Raw genomic sequence first — 24,387 nt, forward strand, 5'->3', positions numbered from 1 at the left:
CTCCTGCCAACCTAGCAGTTTGAAAGCACGTCAAAGTGCAAGTAGATAAATAGGTACTGCTCTGGCGGGAAGGTAAACGATGTTTCCGTGTGCTGCTCTGGTTCTCCAGAAGCGGCTTAGTCATGCTGGCCACATGACCCGGAAGCTGTACGCCGGCTCCCTCAGCCAATAAAGCAAGATGAGCGCCGCAACCCCAGAGTCGACCATGACTGGACCTAATTACCTTACTAATAAAATAAAAAGTTTCCATAAATATGATTTGACTAGAATGCTTTTAAATCAGGGATGGCCCAAAATAATTTGCTGCTTGAGGCAAATGACATAAGGGTGCAAAGCTGACCGACAGTTCAAATCTTATTTCAGCACTGGGAATGGGATAACTTTATCCACAGTACCTGAAGGAGAATGCCGGTTGAGGGGAAATATGACAGGCCTGCGGTCTTGAGGAGTGGGGAGAGTTGGGGCAGGACTCAGAAGGTGTGGCTGAAGGTGCTGCCACTGCTACCCACTCCACCATCTGCCACCTGAGGCAGTTGTCTCAGTATGCCTAATGGGAGGGCCTTTCCTGTCTAAAACAGGCTATTGGGAAAAACACCTCCAAGTCACAAATAGCACATATGAGGCTTTCTCAATTACTGCCTATTTTTGGGCTTTGTTGCCAAGGAGAATTTGGTGTTCATAATAAGTATTTGTTTAGTGCTATGAGAGGATTGTTAAATTTCAGCCCATTCTCTTTTTTTCTTAATCCATGCCAGTAGAAACAAAATCAACGGTGAGATTAGAAAGCTAGGAAATACACCCCCTCCTTTCTAACCCCCCCCCCCCCAAGCATTTAAAATGGTGATGAAAGCATTTGAAATAGGAAACAATGGGGTCACATCTCTTGCTGGTGCAAAAGAATAATTATAGAAAAGTTTCAGCAGATGAGGATATGGGCCAGTTCTCTCATCACTTATGTAAAATAAGCGGCATGGTTATAGTGGACAAAGGCAATTGTTGTTTCAGCTTTTTTTCTTGTAAACAAAAATCTGGTTTTCCCTTGTCAGAAATGAAACTCTGATTAAGTTTAGTTTCTCTTTCAACCATGTAAGCATTTCCTGCAGATTTTGTTTCATGAAACGGTTGAATGCTTTCTGCTATTTTTGTTATTCCCGTTCCTTGGCCATGTTGGTATAAGGGTATACACTAGAGAAATAAAGACTTCCATTTGGGCATTCTAGCACAGATATCTAAAAATGCTTTGACATCACAAAAATACATATGTACGTGTGTGTGTGTGTAGCATATACTGTAACTGACAAAGAACAAAATCAAATTGAAGATGGGCACATTATCACTTACAGTTTTAACATCCTGCATTTTGTTTACATTGTGGATAATAGAACACACTACTATATGTTTATAATTTATCTCCAGTGATTCTGTTTCTGTAGGGAACATATGCATGAAGTACGTGGCACAAAACTAAGCTCATTATACTTTTAGATGCTAAAACATTTCGATCTTGCAAAGTACTAAGTTCCCAGGATTTCCTCCGGATTTCAAGGCAATCAGCATCTTTCCTCTGAGCCCTTCAGTAGGCTAAGCAAGATCATGCTATCAAGGAAAATATGTAAGCAAGTCATGTGCACAGGGAATGTATGTTAGCAAAAAACAACAACCAAAAGTGTTCGTGTTACACTTGCCAATTAACTGTGAGCTAAACCTTCATCTTCCGCTGCCCAGTGCTTAAGAAAACCAAAATCTTTCTAACTTGGCTTCCCTTGGTTACCTGTCTACCTGAATGTAAATGCTTAGTTTCCCAGACCACATGGACCATTTGTCTCTTTCCAGCCTCACATTTCTTGTACAAGATGCCATAATTAAGGAAGCATTTGTGTGCATTTCTACAAGTACTGAGGGACAAAACCTGGCCATTTTCAGTCGGCCACTTGGTTCCTGAACATAGCACTTTATAATGCTTTGCCAAGGGGGTAGCCATACTGGAAGCCCACTCTCACCTGATACTTATGCCAGTCAAATTCTAACTTTGAGGCAGGGATGCGGCACCTCCAGATGGTATTGAACGTCCAGCTTCCATCAGTCCCAGGTGGCATGGTCAATAGACAGGGATGGTGGAAGCTGGAGTTCAAAAACATCTGGAGGACCACAGATTCCATACTCCAGCATTTACCATTAGCCCGCAGAGGGATAAATAAATGGGATGGGAAGAGTTGAGACTAAATCCTCGTGTGACTACTTCCATTAATGGTTGTGGGGTCTAAAGCTTCATCTGACACAGTGCTGCTAAAATTTTGTAAAAGTGAATGATCTCAAGGGGGTTGATGCCTAAGAATGGAATAAGGGCCCCATGAATGGCATCACTCTGTGGATTAGATTAGAATAGTAGAGTTGGGAAGGACCACAAGGATCATCTAGTCCAAACCTCTGCAATGCATGAATCTTTTGCCCAATGTGGGGCTCCAACCCATGATGTGGGTCAATGCTGATTGGCAGTGACTCTTCAGGTATTTAAGTATGGAGCCTTTGCCAACATTAGATGCCAGGGATTGAGCCAGGAACCTTCAGGATGCAGAGAATATGGTCTGAATTGCAGCCCTCCTTAGCTAAATGATACCATGGCCATCATACTTTGCACAGAAGGCAATAATGCTAAATCAGTCTTGATTCAAGTATGTCATGTTTACCAGGTGATGGATTGGGCTATAATTCATGAAGCAATTTGTAAAAATATTTATGAAAAAAACTTTCTGCTCTATCCACTCAGAATTATCAAGAAAGCTTTGCCAAAAGTAAAGATAATTAAAAATAAATTTAAATTTTTTAATCCTCTTACACTTAAAACCAGATGTTGATTTAGCAGTTCCAAACCTCCTGTAGAGGAGATGATAGTGCTCTAGTCATGTGATACACAGCAGCAGCAGCTGGTGATCTGAATATACATTTGTAAACATACTGCTTCATAGTTTTCACGAAATAGAATGCTCTGCTTCATTGTAAGTACTGTATATCCCTTGGGAATACTAGTAATTACATGCTAATTCATTTTAATGCTACTGCATTATCTACTGATAACGGTGCAATTAACTCAGGTCACTACCAAGGGGTGTGAAGAGGTCAGGAAAAAATCAGAAGTTATTCCTGTAAGTAAAAAGATCTTTAAATCAATACAGTGTTTTAAGAATCACCAATGGAGAGATTTAAAGGGAAGCATAATATATTGTAGACTAGACTAGACTCTCAATTAAGTAGGGGGAAACGACTGTGCGCAGATTCGCAAATAAAATATAGTAGCTATGCTAAGAAGACACAAAGGGGAATGGTTGTGATTATTAGTGAAACCATGACCAAAAAATGTTGAAGAAGCATCCTGCCTCTTTACTCTTCCCTTTGTGGAGTGAACAACATAGTCCATCCCAGAAAGGAGAGTTTCTCCTGTTTTAGCGAAGGCATGTCAAAATAGTGTGCATGGATTCTCTGCAAAAAGTCCAACCTACCTACAGAGGTCAGTTGTGAGATCCCAGCACATGTGTGTTAATCTGTTTTGTTGTGTGTATGCTGGTAAAATTATATGTTGGGAAAAGTGTAATGATAACACCCAATGCAGCTGTACTTTGCTGGCATCTGGTTGCAAATGATGAGAAAGGTGGACTATAAGAGAATAAGAGGATGTGTTTGTACATATGCGAAAAGATAGGTCCAAACTTTCTAGGTCACATGGAAAATACAGCAAACTTTGAAAAATAAAGCATTTTTGGAGAGGTTGAAAGAAGGAGCCAGCTGACATAGCCTGAGTTATAGCCTGAGTTTGTGCAGGTCCATCTGAACCCTGAATGGAATTTTGGAATGAAGACTGTTAAGTTGGTTGGTGGGCAGCCATTGCGGTGACACGTGGCTTGCTGCCAGTGCTGGGCCTGTTTGGGCTTTCCCAACAGTTGTCTGGGAAATGTTTTCCTCTCCCTCTAGTCTTGGGAATTTAAATTTACCCACCTGTGATATTGACCTAACAATTCTAGGAGGCAGCAGTGGAAGACCAGAGTCAACGGAAAACCTTGTCTTGGTTTCTACTTGGGTCCACTCTCCCTGCATAATATGGGACCTCCTCCTTGCTTGGCACCACAGTTGGCTTTTGGTACCCCCTCCCCCCTTATTTCATCTGTTGCTGTTTTATTAAGAATTTCCTACAGAATAATATGTCATTGTATTCAGGGGCAGGGAAGATTTTTATTTCCAGGCAAGTCGGCTGGTCTGGAAGTTTTCGCCTCCCTCATAGCAACTACCACAACTTTGGCAGTTAAGGCATTGGGTAGGATCACCAGTAATTAATCAGAAAGGGCGGTTGTATAGCTTTGTCTTAACCTTCCAGGAAATTGGGGTATCCTATTAAAGGGATCCTAGGGGTGATGTTTTTGTCCATTTTGTCCCAGATGATGATGATGATGATACCCCGCCCATCTGGCCCATGGGGGCTGAGACCCATAGTACTCCCCAAGTTGGTTATTCCGATGAGCTGCTCCTCTTTGATGTAAGTCATAGGGCAATCCTGTCCCGGAATCGACTCCCTGGTCAGCACTCAATAGTTGGGCTGACTGAACAGGAAATCACCCAATGCTTGTGCTCAGTACCCTTACATCTGCAGTTGATAAAGTTGTGACCTGTTTGATCCAAGAATGTTGCCCTGTGTTTCTTTAATCACATATGTGAGACACCAGGCAGTGGGCTGACTGAACACGCAACTGGATTGAGACAAAATTATTTGCACTTGGTTCCAGTCAAGTGTCAACCATTCACACTGATTTCAGTGGGTCCTACCTAAGAGGAGAGATGGACAAATCTGGCAATTTCAGCTCTCTGTTTCTTATTTTTCCAATCTTAAAAAGAAAAAAGAAATGTGTAGAACAGTGTTTTTTGGGGGGGGGAAGTTTAAAGACTAAATCTTTACTTGGCATGTTGAAGTCACTGAATTTTCACAGTAACTTATTTTACAGTGGTCAAGGAGAGGGAGTAAATGCCATTTTAAAGACATTTTTTGTATTTAATACTTGATTCCAAAGTTCAGTGCTGGTCCCGCCTCAGTATTTTTATTGTTCTACACATTTCTGCAGCAGTTTGCAAATTTTAGTTAAAATAATTCTCATGAAAATTCATCAGCATTTGGGTGCAAATTTAGCTTAATATAAACATTTTTGATGCAGCTTTGACTAATATCAACATTTTTCCTAAGCAATTTCCCTTAATGTAATGCATTTGCTCTTTTCACAAATACATACATCTTTATGTAAATTTTACACCAGCATATGCATTTCTGTACATATGACTCGGCTGGAGAACTACATTGCAAAATATAGAGAGAAGCACAAATTTTTTCAGTTGGCTTTTTTCAGTTGACACCTTGATTCAGAAAGTGCAAGTTAGGTTAGTTCACCTTTAAATGTAAACTGAATCCATTCTATCCATTGCTTCCCTTAACTTTAGTGTTTCATTGCCTGTGTGAACCACATGCGAGACTTTAGCACAGTGGTCTGGAAGATGAAACAATTAATCCTGAATTACGGGAGGGAGCCTATTGTGGTGTCTATATTACTACCTAAAGAGTTCACGGTGATTAATGCCACTTAAAAGATACCAAAGGACTTAATATTGATTAGGTGATTATTTTAACATGTGGCCACTTACTGTAATTTATACCAGCTTCCGTTTTACAAAGATTTCACTGCTGCTCTTGACCCAGTGCCAGCTAGGCTTGAGATTTACAGCTGCCCTGGGAAGCTGACACGACTTTTTCAGCATTGCCACCTATAATTCATCCTGCCCATGAAAGAAAGGGGCCTTGTCTCCAAGTCAGAAGCCTGATAAGCAGCTGTCCTCCCAGTAGATGGCAAGTTTGCTTCATAATACAATTCTATTCAAAAGCGGCATCCCCTCCATTGCGTAAACTAACCTCACACTGTCGCTTCCCATACACTGTAGAGAGTTCTGTGGCTAATAAGGGTAACACTAAGTAATCCAGACAGTAAATACAGCTTCTACTTATCGGAATTAATTATGGTTACTGCAGTAAGCACAATTTTAAATTAATTACAGTTCTGCGTATTAAAAGTGAAGACCGTAATGTCATAACTAAAATGTCATTACAGTGGGGAAATGCTGAGAGGTTCATACACTTAACAAGTGTGCATGTCTGCTTGAATGGTGAACACTGTTTTCTATGGCGATAATCAATGTAGAATATTAGAGTAATGGATGCGGAGCAGGACTGTAGGGCCTTGAAAAGCACAGGAGATGAGCTCCGTTGTTGACCTTCATCCCCTAAGAGCAAAAGGGGTAGCAACCCACCTGTCCCCCACTTGACCCCAGAGCTTGAGTCTACTATCTCATGTGAATCACTCAAGCCACATCCATGTCATGTATTTAAAGCACACTTATACCACTTTAATGGTCATGGCTTCTCCCAAAGAATTCTGGGAATCCTGAGAACTGTAGAGTGTACTGTAAGAGTGCTGCAGAGAATTGTGGATTGTGGAATTTTGGCAAATATCCCCCATTCTCAGAGTGGTTTAATAATAATCTCCTCTTCCCAGAGATGTCTGGGAATTATAGCTCTGCGAGGGGAATGGGGAATCTCCTAATAACCCTCAGCACCCTTAACAAAGTATATTTCCAAGGATTCTTTGACAGTTTAAGTGATATAAGAGTGCTTTAAATGTATGGTATACATGGGGCCTCCATCTCTGCCTGTCTTCCTGCTTGTAGCCTGAATTGCTGGGCCCTGCCCCTGCCCCATAACTCTCTAGAAACTGGGAACAACAACCCCCCCAATTCCCACTAAAAATTGTGTCCAGGCATGACAGCATGACCCACTGATACTCTTCCCATTGGTGTGCCCTTGTTCTTCCTTCATGTGGTTCTAAGATCACTTCCACGTGGCAGCTCATTGTGGACTCAGTGTTATGTTAAAGACAAGGTTTAATGTGCATAAAATGTAATATTTAGATGCACTGAAGTTTGAAAACTTATGTAAAGGTTTGTATTTTGCAAAGAGAGGTTTGAATTAGCCAAGAGGTTTAACTCCAGCAGATGTGGCAGGAGAGGGTAGAAGTTTCTGTTTCAGTGTGTATGGTAAGTCATGACTCATCCTTGGGAAACCTGAGAACTCAGCATCTCAGACATTAGCAGAGCCAGCAGAAAGTCAGCTCAGCATTGTTGAAGAAGCACATTGCTTTTGCATAGGATCTCTCTCTGGGACCAGAGAGAGGAAAGCTATTGGCCTATGTTGAGGACTTAAAGAAGATTGGGCTGCTTTGCTAGTTTGTTTAAGAACAATGTGTTCGTGTTTTTGCAACATTTATTTTGTAACTGGTTTAAGTCAGCTTGCACTTGTAACACTTTTTGGAACTCATTGTGGTGGAGAGGTTACATTTCTACTCTGCACAAGGCGCAGATCAGGAGTTCAGCTTGCAAATTCACACACACACACACAAGTTTTGAGCTGTGTTCACACTGCATGTCCTCATCGAAATGTGAACCCACGTTCTTTTTCCATTTAATCTAACAAGTAGCATTAAAAAAAAATTGCAGGGATGGTAAATCTAGATTAAAGGGGGAGCTATGGGATTGCATTTTGATGAGGACAACTTTGTGTGGACATTGCACCAAACGAGGGTACAGAAGCAACACTGAGTCCACAATAAACTGTTGTGTGATAGTACTCTGGGACTCCAAGGAAAAAGAAACATGAACAACCCCTTTAGACAAGGATAGAAACATGGACCTTCTCAGGACACCACAAATTGTTTTTTAAAAAACTCAACTTTTATATCCTTTTTAAGCACCGTCTTTTCATAGAGAAAAATTGGCCCCACTGGGTTTTGTTAGGCCGCCGAACATATTTTATATGAAGTGAAGTGACTGCTCCCAAGGGAAATTACTCAGCTGTGCAAATGCCCTTGGTTTCGAGGCTGGCTTCTCAAAGAGATCTCTCAGAGCACTGTCATAACCACATCACTGTCTTCCTCAGCCAGCCAAAAACTGTCAAGCACAGCAGGCAGGGAGGTACCTGAAAAGGTTCACAACAGGGGGGAAATGCTGCCACTTGAAACAGCTGCTGAGAAACCTCTCCAAGACAAAGAAGGAGAAAGGGTCACTTGGGCCCAGCTGTGGCCACATTAAGCTGCTATTTTACTCTTTGGCTTCTGAGGTACTTTTAGGCATTTTACAATAACCCTCTTGATGGAGGTTATTTTGGCCATCCTGCTGTCTGAGTGTGCCACATAGCTCCTTCTTGACTGCTCATTAACCCTCTTGATCGCTCCTGGGATGCCATTCCAGGAAAACGGTGGAGCTATTGCAGTTCACACATGTTAAACTAAGTACCACATCAGTTTTGGAACAGAGCCAATGGATAATGATGGTGTATGTCTCAAAACGCCTGGTGCTTCGCCAGGAAAAGAAAGAGGACTCCATCATGACCTGTATATACAAAGCTAGCTATGCCTGGGGACCATGAAATGCTGCAGGTGAAATGAATGTGTGGTTAAATCACGACATCACTGAATTTTTTTGTTTTTACTTCGGCCGTCGGAAGTGTAGCCCATTTCCTTCTTTCTTCAGATGACGCCTGGAATTCCTGCTTCATACAAGAAGCCCTACCCATCATGAGGGAGAAAGATGAGTGTCCCCTCTCAGCTCCCTGCCACCCTTTGCAGACACATGGAATCCCCAACACAGCTTTGCTTCCTAAACCTTGGAGATTGTACAACCTGCTGACTTCTTGGTGTTCCTTTTAACACAGCCATCAACCCTCCTCCCTCCTGCCCTATGTTGCCTTTGAGGCTGTTTATATGAGGGCTGTAGAAATGCAGGGGTGAGATTTATCCTGCTTTCGCCATCCTCCTCTCTCTAGTTACACCCCTATTTTGTTGACTTCTGATAGCAGAGGCAGACAAAAGTCATGGGGAAGACATCCACCCAGGCGCATAACACAAGGTAATTCTGGAGCAGCCATTAAAATACAGTGACAGTTAGCTCTCAGCTTGCAGCAGGGATAGACTACCAGCAACACAGGAATATGAACATGAAAAAGCATCAACTTCTAATGCTAAGATAACCTCTTCATGCCTTTATTTGGGAGTTTGGGATCAACTGTTGGCAATTTATCATTTTACTTCTACTCCACCTTCCTTCTTCAGCACTCTCTCTTTCTTATTAGGCAACATTTTATGTAAATTGCAGAAACTGTACTTGTAAGACATAAATCCCAGTGGAATAAAACATGCACATACACACAGTTACAATTTCCTGTATTACATTTGTCATGTAGGTGCAAACTAGCAATTCACAGATCCCTTTTACCTTCATCAACGACAGAATCCATTATCAGATTGCATTAACATTAGCACTAAGCTTTTGTTTTTTTAAAAAAAAAAACCCAACTGAGTGCAGTTGTTAGAGCGATTTCCTTTGAGGCAGGCAGGTGAATGTTATTTTAGTAATTATGATTTTATCATTCATGTGCAAAAGATAGTGTATGCTCTTGAAAAATTGTAGCACTGCAAATGCATAACAAATGTTTTGAAATCAAAGCCGTGCTGGACTCCATTATGCTTTTAGGTAAGCGTAGTAGAAACATTGTGTATTTCACAATGAAATAAGAGTAAACGAAGACATGCAGTTTTATTTGAAAAATTAAACTGAATAGGGACATTGAGTTTATGAAAATAAACCATTAAAAATACTTTTGGTGCCACCCTAGGCTCATTTGGGAGGAAAGGTAGGATATAAATTTAATAAAGAAATAATAGTAATGCTAAATAGCATTCTGTGAAATATTTCCTTGAATCCCAAACCTACCACTACCACAAAAGATAGCCACGTACTACTATTAAAGCATGGATAAGGAAGAAATTTGGTGAAACAATATGTGAACTAAAATGCATCAGTCCTTTGAAAGGTTCGTGTCTTGGGATGTTATTATGCAAGTTGTCAACCAAAAAGGGTGTACTAAAATGAGGATATTTGTAATTCTTAATAATAATAATAATAATTTATACTTATACCCCACCCATCTGACTGGGTTTTCCCAGCCACTCTGGGTAGCTACCAACAGATTAAAACAGAATAAAACATCAAACATTAAAAACTTCCCTAAACAGGGCTGCCTTTAGTTGTTTTCTAAAAGTCAGATAGTTGCTTATTTCCTTGACATCTGACGGGAGGGAGTTCCACAGAGTGGGTGCCACCACTGAGAAGGCCCTCTGCCTGGTTCCCTGTAACCTCACATCTTGCAGTGAGGGAACTGCCAGAAGGCCCTCGAAGCTGGACCTCAGTGTCCGGGCAGAACGATGGGGGTGGAGACGCTCCTTCTCTAAGACCTCTGGCCGTGGTATTTCTGAACACTGTAACATGGCTTCCTTTAACCTGAGATGGAGAGATTGAACTTTACTCAGTACATGCAAAACATATACTCAGCTGCTGATCCCTGGACCTCCTCATGGACACAGACTGCAAACGTCATACCAGGTATGCCAATCTTATCAGCAAATGTACAGTGCAGATGGGGGTGTTATTTTCATCTGTTTTCTTTTGTGGGTGGGAATGCACATCCCTGTGTGCTCTCTGGAATCATAGGGTTACTGCTTTGTACTGAGATGGCATCCCCCTCAGATTCCATATGCAGATTGACTCTGTGGACAACTGCAAGTAGAAGAGGTTGTTAATTTTTTTGTTTCATTGCCTGTTATACACAGAACCTAGAAGACACTTTCTAAATCCCTAGGTTGCTCAAGAATGCAGTATCTCCTTCGCAGATAAGGTTCTGAGGCTGTTTAGTGACTCTGACACTGCAGTGATTCATAAAATGGCCCTTTTTGTGCTGGCGGTAAGAAAGATTAGGAAGAAGGAATTGGACAAAATAGCAGTCCAATAGCAGTAAATTGTAAGGGAGATTAGGAGGTCTAAATTGAAATGTGCTGTAAGTAGTTGTGGAGGCTCGTCTTTCTTGCAGTACATGGTTCTGCTGGTTTAAGCAGAGGTTTTGTGAGATTACACACACACACAGTATATACAGTGGTACCTTGGTTTTTGAGCGTCTCGGAAGCTGAACATTTCAGTTTTCGAACGCCGAAAACCCGGAAGTAATTGCTTACATTTTTTAACACGCCTTGGAAGTCAAACGGCTTCCACTGTGTTTTTCAATTTTTCCAATTGAACTTGCAGGCAGCCCTTTGCGCCTTGGTTTTCAAACATTTCTGAAGTTGAACAATCTTCTGCAATGGATTACATTCGAGAACCGAGGTACCAATATACAGTAGTACCTCTGGTTACAAACTTAATTCGTTCTGGAGGTCCGTTCTTAACCTGACACCATTCTTAACCTGAGGTACCACTTTAGCTAATGGGGCCTCCTGCTACTGCCGTGCCACCACCACACACATTTCTGTTTTCATCCTGAAGCAAAGTTCTTAACCCAAGGTACTACTTCTGGGTTAGCAGAGTCTGTAATCCAAAGTGTTTGTAACCCAAGGTGTTTGTAACCCAAGGTACCACTGTATATGGTTGTGTTTGTATGGTTTTGTCATAGCTTTGGCTAGCACAATAAACTTATTGAACCTGAGATGGCATCCAAATTTCATAGCCTCATTTGAGAGCAGCAGACTCGAGAGACTTGCTGTGATTTTACACTTGGAGGATCATAGGGAGGTAAATGTGCTCTACCAATTCATGTGATCTATTCCACATCATAGAAGTCATAGTTATTCAGGAACTTCTGTGAATGGCTTCAAGCTGCAAAAATCACATATGACACATGTATGTGGTTTGTACCTAAGGGTCATAGCTGGGTTAACCCCCCCCCCACAAATGTTTTAAAAATGGATACAATATTTCAGGCTAAAATGTTACCAAAGTTTAAGAAATAGCTTAAGAGTGCAATTTACTCAAGTCTCCCTCCACTTTCTTCTTCTTCTTTTGGATGCTTGTCAGGCTGAATATTTAGGTTTCACACTCATCTGCACATCTTTGAAGTTAAAAAAATATATTACAAGGGAGCAGGGTTATGCTATGCATCCAGAATTCATATATGGTAATAGTTCCAGTCATAGATAATAAAGTGGACCATAAAACACATGCAGTTGACAGCCATCTTCAGAAAATGGCATGGGCTCTTTGAATGAATATAACTCACCCTGCTGCTGTCTGCAGAATACAAAGTAAAATTTCAAGAGATTTGTCCCCCTTCTGTGCTTACAATATGAAACCATGGCAGGAGTTACTTTGAGATGACAAAGGTATACCAGAGCTGCAGAGTGGAAGATTTGGCAACTGTGGAAGCACTAAGTTACACCTGCATTCCTACCTGTCCCTAGAATATGCTTCTTTGTGTAAGAGGGCTCTGCACAGCTCCCTCCCCATTGGTCACCGTGTGGGGTAGTGGTGGGAGCTCTTAGGTTTTCAACTTGTATTACAGGCTTGCTATATAGTCAAACTTTGGTTCTCGAACAGCTTCGTTTTCAAACATTTCGGCTCCCAAATGCCCAAAACCTGGAAGTAAATGCTCCAGTTTTCAAATGTTTTCTGGAACCCGAATGTCCGACGTGGCTTCCATTTTGAGTTTCTCTATTGAATTGAGGCTTCAGCTTTCAGTTTTCTGTTTTCGGAAACGGTCAAACGGTCTTCCAGAATGGATTACGTTCAAAAACTGAGGTTCCACTGTATGTTCAAAGCCATCATGTCAGGGAGAGATCTAGTTTAATAGAGGAACCTTTTATCTTATCACCTGGATTTTGACTAGCAGTTCTTTTTGATTCATTGTACCTAAATTAATCACGTGATTCTCCTTAGCTCCCCACCACCACCACTGCAATCTGCATACAGTGTAACCACATTATCTATTCTTTGTGTAAATCCCCTGTCTATTCTTGGCTCTTCTTCTGGCATTTCATCAAAAGCCTTTCCTGGTATATATACAGTGATATTTTTCTAGAAAGAGAGAAGCCAGAACACACCATGAACACCTCCCTTGTTCTCTTATAATGGCAATGGCGCCCACCTGAGAGGTTCTGGCAAGTTCTGGCTGGAAAAAAAAGTTGTGTGTGTGTATCATGTACACATGGGTGAATGTTTGCTGTGGGGCCACAGAGTACATGTTTGGCCCTCACCTCATTCCTCAAGGCTAACCGAGCAAGGTGGTGGGGTTGCCATATTTCAAACAGTGAAAATCCACTTTTATGGAAAATCAGCAAAAATATATATGGGAAAATGGCAAAAATGGCACTGGTGACATGGGCTGCCATACATCTGGAAATCCCGGACTTATGGCAACCCTACAAGTGGGAAAGAAATAGACAGAATCATTGGCTAGTAAACCACTGAGTGCAGTGGCTGGCATGCCCAGGGAAGGATAAAGGAAGTGCTCACACCTATATATTATTAGGAAACTCACCTGCCTTTACTTATTTATGTGCTCCTGCTTTGCAGATCTGCACATGTTACATCTGATTAAATATAACTTCCACCAATATGTTGGTTCTTGGGTCTATTGCATGTTTATGGGGCCAGTCCTATTTACAATACTTAGAGAGAATTAGAGAATTAGAGAGAATGTGTTTATTATTATTTTTTTGCAAACTTTATTTTTCTGAATTTCTTATACTCTGTATAAGAGCTCAAAACGTATTGAGATTTGGTTTGTGCCCCTTTTGTGGCACTGATCTCTGGCTGCCATGTGGCTATGCTGCTTCCTTCTAAGTTACTCCGACGAGTTTTACAGATCCCATAATTCTGCTAAGCTGCTTCATTGCTTCCGATGAACAGAGCTTAAGAAGTAGATGTGTTTCATTTTCAAAATGTCACAGAAACAAACTCTACAAGGGGCAGAAAGTCAGCAGAGAAGGGGGAGGGAGAAAGTCTCATGATTTGCAAGTGCTCTTTGTTGGCTCAGTAATTTTTCTTTAGAGGCACGTATGGATAGACACCTGAGTTCAAAGCGAAGAGCAACTACTTTGCAACAAAACAATATTAAAGCTATTTTCAGCGTAACTTCTACTGACAAATGAGAAATTATCATATCCTAATGCCACTGAATAACCTTTATCTTAAAGCAGGCCTAGCATTCATTTAAAATAAACCTTATACTTCTTCCCATTTAATTTCAGGTCACTGTGACCATCCTTTCTGCTCTATTTCCTCTTTACCATTATTTTTCTGTAATAGCTTTAACAATTATTTTTCCTAATTCCCAGTTACTCTGGATCTGCTGTATCCCTTAGCAACCATATTTTAACACATTATTGGCCTTTAAAAAAAAGTTCTTTGTAAGCACTTTTATTCCTTCCGTAGGGTCTCGTCCCTATTTCCTACTGATGTTATAGGTATTACGATGGTAATAATAAACTTGTTTAAGGGTGCTTTGTATTCAGAAGTTTAGTTTTCCATTTGCACACAGGTAAGAATATATATTTGCTAGTTTCAACTGAAACATCAGGAGGTTCAGGATCCAACCCAACATTTCATTGTGGCTGGGAAACCATTTTTCCTCTTTTACTTCAAAAGGGAAACCTGCACCCCCCCATAAAAGAATTGCACCACATTTCTCATACTTGCAAGGAGCTGAGATTTAGCAATGAAAATCTATTACAAAAAGGAAAATACTCAGATCTGCTTCTGAGTGGTACAATAGTTTTGTGTGACTGTAACCTGAGGTTCAGGAAGGAATTCAGCTTTGCACTTTTCTGATCTTTCTGTCAGCGCAAGCATTTCTACTTCCCAGATGGAACAATCCCCCATCTTCTTCCTTGTCGTGCTGTTCTGGGGGCTCTCCTGAACCCTTCAGAGTGGATTTGTGAGAGGTCCAGGGGTGTGCAGGTGTTGGAGAGAGGGTATATATAGTTCCACTATGCTAGCAGGTGCCCTCGTGCACCAGGTTTGCTAAATCCAGCCCTCAATCTCCAGTATGTCTATGCTGACACAAGAAGAAGAAGATACATCCATGGACACACTCTATTCTTGAAATTGTTTTAAATTACCGGTATTTTCAAAGTTGTATTTCTAGTGGTTGAGACCTGTCCTAGAACCTTATGGTGAAGGCTGGTTAATAAATCATCACTATCAACATTTAACTGTTTAAAGCAGGGGTAGCCAACTCCCAAGAGACTGCCATCTACTCACAGAATTGAAAACTGGCGGTGATCTACCCACTTTTTTGGGGTTCAGGTCAAAGTTGCTGAGCTTTTTTTAGGAAGGAAGAAAGCCCCATTTTTGGGGAGTTCAAGGCTAAGCTGTTGGCCATTTTTAGGGGAAAAGGGGAAGGGGAACAGCCACTCACCAACAGATCGCTGGGGAGGCAAACAGCCTCACTGAGTAAACTCCGTCTTCCATTCTGCAGATTGTGCAACAATGGAGGGCAGAGCGAGGGGGCGGGGCCTGATTCTATTTTACCAGCACTAAGGAAAGGGACCCAGCGATCGACCATGATCTAGCAAAACCTCCCAGGGATATACCAGTAGATCGCAAGCGACCTGTTGGACATCCCTGGTTTAAAATATTATTATTTCTCAATTCTTCCTCTGTGAAGAATTGATTCAACTTCTCTGCAATCTCATTGTCTTCCTCTCACACACTTCTGAGTCCCTTGACATCCAAAGATTCAACTTCTTCCCTACATGGACTCCAGCTACTAATGTATTTAAATAACTACTTGTTGTTGGTTTTAATGTTTTTAGCAAAGTGCTCCTCAAACTCTTTTTTTTAAAAGCATCCCACACTGTCTGCTTGCACATTCTCTGTTAAAGTTTGTGATCCTTTTTGTTCTTTTCATTTGGACAATACTTTATGTTGTTAAATAAAGTCTTGGGTGTAATAGCTTGTTTGCTCATTATCCTCTCAGCCCTAGTGATAGTTTTCCTGATCTGCAGTATATACCCCATGGAGCTTCCAATACCGTACCTTAAGCCCTGTTCTGGGCCCAAATAAGCACGAGGCACCTTTGCCTGGCAGCACTGTGGCCCATAGATTGCAGCAAAATACTGGGCAAGGTTTTGCCCCGAATCCTCTCTGATGGGCTCATGGGAAAAAGCTGTCCCATGAGCCCTTGCTTCAGAGGAGAGGGAAAAGCCTATATAAGGCTGCTTCCCCTGGATCTCACAGCCATTTTGCTCATCCTTGGGTTAGAGCCTTGTAGAATGATGAGCTAATCCTGGGACCCAATGCCCTGCCTACTGCTGCCAATAAGGAATTGACCTGATTTTATCCCATCAGCATTGTACAGTCTTGTTATTTTGCTGCTCTCATGGGTCACATAATGTGCCTGTCTGGGCAATTAACTCCCAAATATTTTCCATTTCACCATTTTGACTTTGCTTTTCGACTTCCTTTTTACAATTTCCCTCTCTTGGGGGGAGTTTCCTCTTTCGAAAGATGCTTGGGGAAAAGAAACATTTGGGCACAGAAGCTTCTATTTAAATTTCCAACAGTACTCTTGGATGACACAACATTGGACGTATTTGGGGAAATTAAAATGGTGGTTCATTGATGTATTTGATTGACACTGCAGCCCAGTAAACTGAAGGTATTTTGTATTGCCATAGTAGGGAGGGTCTCCAGAGAGCACATTAAACCCAGCCCCGCCCCTCAAATCAGGAGTCAGTTCTGACTCCATAGCCACGCTGCAGGCATGCCACTTAATTTGCAACAGAACGTGAGAAATGAAATATAATAGCAGAATTTGAACATTGGCTTAAACTTTGGTTATTTCAAAACTTATGAACAAACAAACAATGTAGCAAATTCAGGCAGATGATCATGAAAAGAAACATTCATCTTGAATAGACAGAATAGTAAATGAAACCGGGAGTCTTACATTGTGGAGGTGGAATGAGGAAACTGTCAGAATATATTAGAATTTCATGTAGCTGTCATGCATTTCCAGCAGAATGAGAGCCCTGCTGCCTAGAGGCCTGGGTGCAGCCCTGCTGCAAGTTGAAAATAGGAATCCCTGTGTTCCGATTTCAGCTCTGATCCTGACCCTAGCATCCTTCTGAAGCAAGAAACCAATGCCACAGCCCTAATAATGCTGAAGTTGATAGCAAACTCCAGAAGCCCAATATACTAACCAGTTCTGTTCTTTCTAGGGATACTCAAGTGTATGCAGTGCTGGTGCCTTTTCTTATAGGAGAAAAGCACTGATACCAACCAATATACTACGGGAATCATCTTCTCTGCAACTCCACTGAAACGAGTGGTGTGTCTCTGTGACATCTGAACTGGAAATGGCCAGGAGGGTCCTAGACTGGTGTCTGGATGCAGTGGTGAAGTGGATGAGGGCTAATAAGCTGACAAGATGGAGGCTCTATAAGTGAGCGATTCCCAGGCCTGGGAAGTCAGCAAGCTGCCTGGAAAATAGGTGAGTTGCATGTCCTGGATGAGGTCCTGCTGTCCATGAAGGAGCAGGTGCATCATTCAGGGCTGCTCCTGGGCCTAGCCCTGTCACTGAAAGCGCAGGTTTCCTCAGTGACTAGGAGTGCCTTTTAATCATTTTGGTTGATAGAATATCTATGGCCTCTCCTGAATCAGGATAGCTTGTCCTATCCCGAAACGTGCTAAGAGGAAGGCACGCTTGGCAAATCCACACCGTGATCAACGTCTGCCCGGAAACCAATGTCCCCACTGTGGAAGGACATGTGGTTCCAGAATTGGCCTCCACAGTCACTTACGGACTCATTGTTAAAACCTTGTTTATGGAAGACAATCTCACTCGGCTACGAGTGATCACCAAAGAAGAAGAAGCTTGTCCTGCACTGTAAGCACAACACAACAATGACCTATCTCCCTGACAGCATACAAATTGATATGGCTAATCTGACCTAACAACCCTTCCCCATGACACATGCAAACAAACCGCACTGGAATCAACTGAACACAACCAAGCAAGCTCTAGACCCTCTGATCTCTCACACCACCAACATACATACATACATACATACATACATACATACATACATATATAAATGGCCTACTCCTGTGACACTGACATAAAAACCCTGCACAAACACTATGCAATAGATTGAAGGATCATTACCCTCATCTTTCTCCCTCCTCTCTTTGCCTTCTTCCCCCCCTCCACAGCTGCAGAGTGTCTATGACAACAGTGTCTCATACCAAATGTACCATGAATGAACTGTGAAAAAGATGCTAGGAATTCTATGTCAAGATGCTACATGTACTTTTTTTGTTACACAAGAAAATCTTTAATAAAAATAATTAAAAAGAAGCAGAGGAAGAAGAAGCAGGGCTTTTAGTGTGGCCGCCCTTGCTCTGTGGAATAATATTCCTGTCAAAATAGAATAGGCACTCACTATTTGCACTTTCCCGAAACCGTTGAAGACATTTTTGTTCTGACAGGCTTTTCCAGCTGGATAAATGAGTCTTTACCACAAGTGTCGACTTGGTATGTTTTTAGTTTTGTTTTAAACGTATTTGCTATTTTTATGTTCAAGGGCTTTTAATTATCTTCAGTGTTGTGAACATTGCCTTGAGACAGTTATTTAGGAGACGATTAATAAATCAATGATAATAATGTTCCTCACTAAAATGTACATTTCAGTTTATGCTGAGGGTACTCAAATAATGGAAAACATCATTCTCTGCTCCAGGTAGGTCACATACATAAATAATATTTATTGTAATTTGCTTATTTTGCATTCGGTTGCGAAACATTTTTGTTTTTGTTTTTTAACCTGGGCTTTTGCTGAATTTCAAAATGGGAGTGTATAGTCAGGAAGACAGTCATGAACAAGTGACAAGTAGTGGGGGCTTATGAGTCAGGGCACATGACTGGCAGGTGTTAGGTAGCAATGAGAAGCCCAGCAGCCAGGTCCCCTGAACCAAAAAGCATTTTGCAGATGTGCATCAAATCTCTGCTTAAAAACCTCCCATGAAGGAGAGTAAACAACATCCAGTCTGTTCCATTGTCAGACAGTGAAGATGGGAGGCAGCACATCCGTCTAATATTGATTCTTAATTGTATTACAAATCGTGTTGCAAATCACAATGAATTAATTATTTATTAATTCCAATAATTCCAATAAATTGAAGTATAAAAGCAAAAAAACAAAACAAAACAAGTAATGAAAATGCAATTTAAAAATCACATAGCATCTGGTCCACTTCATTACAGTCACTCCAACAAGCGGGGGGGGGGGAACATTCAGTGGTCCATCAAGACCCTCAGAAATTTTCAACGAATTTGTGGGTTTAGGAAGCACTGATCTGGGACTCTGCTAGACGACAGTCATGTCATTTCTATACCTTGCGTTCAATGCCTCTTTGATGCACTACTTCTTTGGCACATGTATTCCTGCCTTTAGATGACTACCAATAATACACAGGGCCTTTTGAAAGTAGAAAAAGTCCTTGTTAAATAGAGACTTTTGTTCCAAGGTCAGTTATTAGCAGTAAGTGGAAATCGTCTCCTCTCCAATTTTGTCATCTTCTGTGGGCTGATTGGATGACATGGGGGCACAGCATTCAGCTTCACAGGATCTGCATCCACGAGCCCACTTGAGGGCAAACTTGTTCCTTGTTCTACATGCATCACACCCTGAGCAAAGCAATTCCTTATACGTTAGATTTACTTCCTATGAAAAATGATACAGCACCTTTTGAAAAGAAATTAATCTCTTGCTGAAAAAGACAAGGGGAAAAAAAAGGAACAGTCACCTTAGATCCAGATATAGTGCGTTCGCCTATTAAATCAGATACGTTATTCATGGGGGTCAAATATTTCATATGCTAATTACAGCTCCACACTTTTATCAACGTCCTCAGTCAAATACATCAACTGTTAGCTCTCATCAATATTGAATAAAACAAATTACATGCTAAATGGATGGTGTGTAAAAAGTATAAGAGGCTGCCTGAAAAATGCTCAGAAAGTTTTGCATTGCACAGAAATAGGTGGTGCTCTTCCACTTTCACCGCACATATCGCAAGTGGTGTTGGTACCAAACTTTCCAAATAGCCGCAGGGAAACTTTGGCAATGGCACACAGAATGGGCAGCACCAGGACTGGAGTAACCATGAATAAAAAAAAGCACATGCTTGGGGCATCAAGGGAAGGGGGGCATTACAGAAATTTTCCATTGCTGGATTTCTAACATTGTTGTTGTTGTTGTTTAGTCGTTCAGTCGTATCCGACTCTTCGTGACCCCATGGACCAGAGCACGCCAAGCACTCCTGTCTTCCACTGCCTCCCGCAGTTTGGTCAAACCCATGCTGGTAGCTTCGAAACACTGTCCAAACATCTCATCTTCTGTCGTCCCCTTCTCCTTGTGCCCTCCATCTTTCTCAACATCAGGGTCTTTTCCAGGCAGCCTTCTCTTCTCATGAGGTGGCCAAAGTATTGGAGCCTCAGCTTCACGATCTGTCCTTCCAGTGAGCACTCAGGGCTGATTTCCTTAAGAATGGATAGGTTTGATCTTCTTGCAGTCCATGGGACTCTCAAGAGTCTCCTCCAGCACCATAATTCAAAAGCATCAATTCTTCAGCGATCAGCCTTCTTTATGGTCCAGCTCTCACTTCCATACATCACTACTAGGAAAAGCATAGCTTTAACTATACGGACCTTTGTTGGCAAAGTGATGTCTCTGCTTTTAAGATGCTGTCTAGGTCACAAATTTCTCAGCTGAGTGTTTATTTTCTCAGTTGATATTAAAGATCCCAACAGAACTACTATACAACAAAGCAGTCTGGTTGCCTTATCTCTACTAAGTATAGAAGAAGATGCATCATGTTTTAAGGATCTGGTCAAAGACTTTGCAATTAGAAAAAGTAGGGGGGATTCAAATATAAATAAAGTGGAAGTATACAGAAATAAACATTATATCCCAACCTACTGTAGGTTTCGTTTCATTTCTAAAAATGAAATTATATTTTATGGTTTAATATTGTTTATATTTTTAATTAGTGCCAGGGACTGGGCAGAGGAGTAATAGTGGTGGAGACTGCCTCCCCATCCTGACCTTTCCAGGGAGGAGGAGGAGGAAGACAGTATATATTTACAACAGTGGTTTGTGGGAGGTCACAGCTCAGAGGCAGAAGGGGGGAAAAGTTGGGAATAATGGGAGAGAGGAGGAGCAGGCAGAGCCGGAGAAGCAGCTGGCTGACACATTGTCACTAGAAAGCATTCCAGACCCAACATCTCCCAGAACCTGGCAAGCCTTAAAAGTAGGAGAGCAAAGAGCTCAAAGACAGAGGGCAATAGGCAGCACCCGTAGAGGAGATGGCAATGACAAATGAGGAAGTGGGAGAGACGGAGGGGTGGAGATTCACTTGGGACAACGCTATTATCCAAGATGCTGGGTTCTATAGCTTCTCTGTAAAATTTGAAATAAAAAAGGAATGTAAGAAACTTTTCCTTGTCTTTAAAATTTCCTGGGCAACCAGCTGGGGGCCACTGACAGCAACCTGACAATTAGTTGTTGTTTTCCAAACTAATAGAACTAAACCATGTTGACCACCTTGAGCTCTTTGAAGAAAAAGATGGGATAGAAATGAAGCGATAAATAAATGAATGAAGGTTCTCATTATCATTTCTTCCCTCCTCTGCAATCTCACCCACAAAAGTGAAAGCAAGCATACAAAAAAACAAATCCAAAAAAGAAAATTGTGCAAGCAAGTGGGAGGAACTAGCAAGAATTAAGGGACATTTGGAATTTCCCTGTTCTCTTTTAATGTTTTAACAGCAGTTTGACAAAACTGTCCACTGGAGACTACTTGAAGGTGATCGGCACTCCAGAGATAAAAAAGTTTATGAAGGAAGTCATGGTTCCACCAGGCTCATGAAGAGCTATCTTTCTGCATCCATGTACTTCCAAGCATGCCTGCCTTCGGAGATTCTTGGGGTTTTCGAAACTGGTTCAGTTAATCTTTAGAACAATGCCCATTAAACTTAATTACAAAGAGAAACCTATTTCAGTTATACAAATAATATCCCCATGTAGCCTAATTTAAAATAATTGCCTACATCTCCTTTGTTCCATAGGGAAAACACAGACTAAGAGAACTGCTGACTTATTTAAAATGCCTTTAATTATATTATTATGTTGTCCTTTGCTTTGAGTCTCTCTCTCCCCCCCTTTTTTTTTTTGGTTCTCTGGGTTAAATTTTAAATGAGATGAAAATTTTAAATGAGATGAAAAGTGTGATTTTGGAGAAGATTCATGTACAAGCACATTGTAACTAACTCCCTCCTCCCCCTGCCTGAAGGTTGAGTGCTTATTAATTTACAGAAAGACTAATGAGACTCCTCCTTCCTTGGTTATTTTCTCCCTTTTTCCTTTGGTTGTAGATGGAATAGTGGTTGTTGTTTTTTATTATATTCTAGCAGACGAAGGGGCTATCCCATCTATTATTTTGTTGCTGTTCACAAGTTGAGGTGAAAGGCTATCAAAGCATCTGACAAGAAAGGAAAGATGCATTTGACTCAAAAGAGTTATTACTGTGACATGGAGTCATACACCAAATAGATGGAGATAAAGTTATTGCATTATTTGTGACAGCATGAATTGAAACAAGTGGGTAGCCATGGCTAACCTTATTTCAATGCTGTTCTACTCTGTCACAAATAATCCAATCAAGTTCATCTGTTCAATGTCCAACAGGCTCGTCGCTTAAGTCCCTCTCGAAAACACACAGTTCACCCGGCGGTGGATCACTACTTGGAGCTAAACATTTTATGTAATAATGCCATTGGAAAGACATCATAGCTCTGCCTGCAATTGGCATTTTGGGAGATGGTATTGATGGGAATGGGGATTGGAGATGAAATTAAGTAACAGTTGTTCCACCAAGGCCCAATAAAGTTAAGTGAAAGAAGTGAGACATTTTTGGGTATCTGCCAGCCTGGGATCACTCCTTATCAGATCTACTGTAGCATTTTCATAAAACTTAGCTCTCATAGCTCTTGTTGGTACTGCTGGATCTATTTAATAAACAGATGGTTGGAACCTGGAAAATTCAGATGCATAGCTTTTCAACTGGCTTGGTAGGCAATGCAAGTTCCAAGTTCTTAGCAATGTTCCTATAGCCAAGAATAATGCTGAACTGAAATGGGCAGAATATTTTGTGGAAGCTTGTGAAACCCTTTTGCATAACCATCTGTTTATTTCTATGCCGCTTTCACCACAAGAATGTGCACAGAGTAGCTCACAACCAATCAAATGAGCAATAACAATTTAAAAAGTGCAGGCAGTTAGAAATAGACATCATAATATCAATAAGGAATGCAAAAAAAGAAAAAAGAAAAAAGATCAGTCCATGAAACATTGTATAAAACAATACAAATAAGCAGCACAGCCATTCCCACTCTGGTGTTTGGTGGACTTTTTTCTGAGGATCACCTACAGGAGTCTTGTGCCCATCCTTATTGTGGGCCTCCAAAATTGACTACTGATTTTTCTTCCATGCTCTACCACCAAGGAATGTATATTTATCCAGGCTGGGCCCATAAACAAAGTCTCAGGATGTTGTGCCCTTGCCCTTGTGGTGACCCTCTCAAGAGGGGCACCCCAGAAGGGAGACTTCCCAAGAGGTAAGGTTGCTCTCTGGTGTCTCCCCTTCCATGTTGACTCATTGGAGTTGACTTGACAGAGGTGGTTTGCTGTTCTGGTGCAGTCTGCTTTGACGTTATTACATTATAGGGATACTTCCATCAAGCCAACCAATGTGTCCCCATTGGTGATTGCCATGCTTCTGTCTTCCAATCTAGCCATGCGTTGTGGAAGAACATGGATGAAAATATACAATTTGATGCATCTCTGAATGCTTACTGCTTTGGTAGCTATATAACTGGAAAAAACTATACATCCAGATATGAACCTGCATGTAGGTGTTACTCATCTACATTGCTTTGCTTTCCATGAAATATGCATTCACACCTAAATTTTGCCCCACCTCACCATGACTATGAGACTTTCTGATCCAGTCTGCCAAAAGGTCAGCTTCATCCAGGTCTGCCCCCAGCTGCCATCACCAGCAATTCCATTAGACTATAGGAGAGGGAGAGAGTTGAGACTTTAGAGACCATCAGCTTTTGGCTTCTCTTCTTTAAACTTTTCAATTCCAACTGGTCATTACAACTACTCTGCAATTTATAAAACATTGCCTGAGTCTGTTCCTCTTTCCTCCCTCGGTCCCAATCCCTTTTCCTTTGGTGTCTTCCTTTGATTGTAAAAGGGACTGTCTTGTCAATGACACTTGTAAGTCACGCTGTGTGTGAGATAAAAAAGCTTTAACTAAGTAAATAGACAACATGCAACTAGAACTGTGTGTGGATCATCAGCAATTATAATCTGGATATACTGTGATCCCTCAGCCCAGGAGGTGAGGACACCTGCT

General features: G+C 41.3%; 1 long non-coding RNA gene across 1 annotated transcript; it reads left to right on the plus strand.

Moving 5' to 3' along the window:
- The first annotated feature begins 3,894 nt into the window (after nt 1-3,894).
- Nucleotides 3,895-9,265, plus strand: LOC309372214. Its single transcript, XR_014169431.1, has 3 exons — nt 3,895-4,132; nt 4,428-4,525; nt 8,611-9,265. It is a non-coding gene; the product is annotated as an uncharacterized lncRNA (long non-coding RNA).
- The last annotated feature ends 15,122 nt before the right edge of the window (nt 9,266-24,387 follow it).

This window comes from Podarcis melisellensis (genome assembly GCF_964234715.1).
Source record: "Podarcis melisellensis genome assembly, chromosome: 6".
Taxonomy (NCBI): Eukaryota; Metazoa; Chordata; class Lepidosauria; order Squamata; family Lacertidae; genus Podarcis; species Podarcis melisellensis.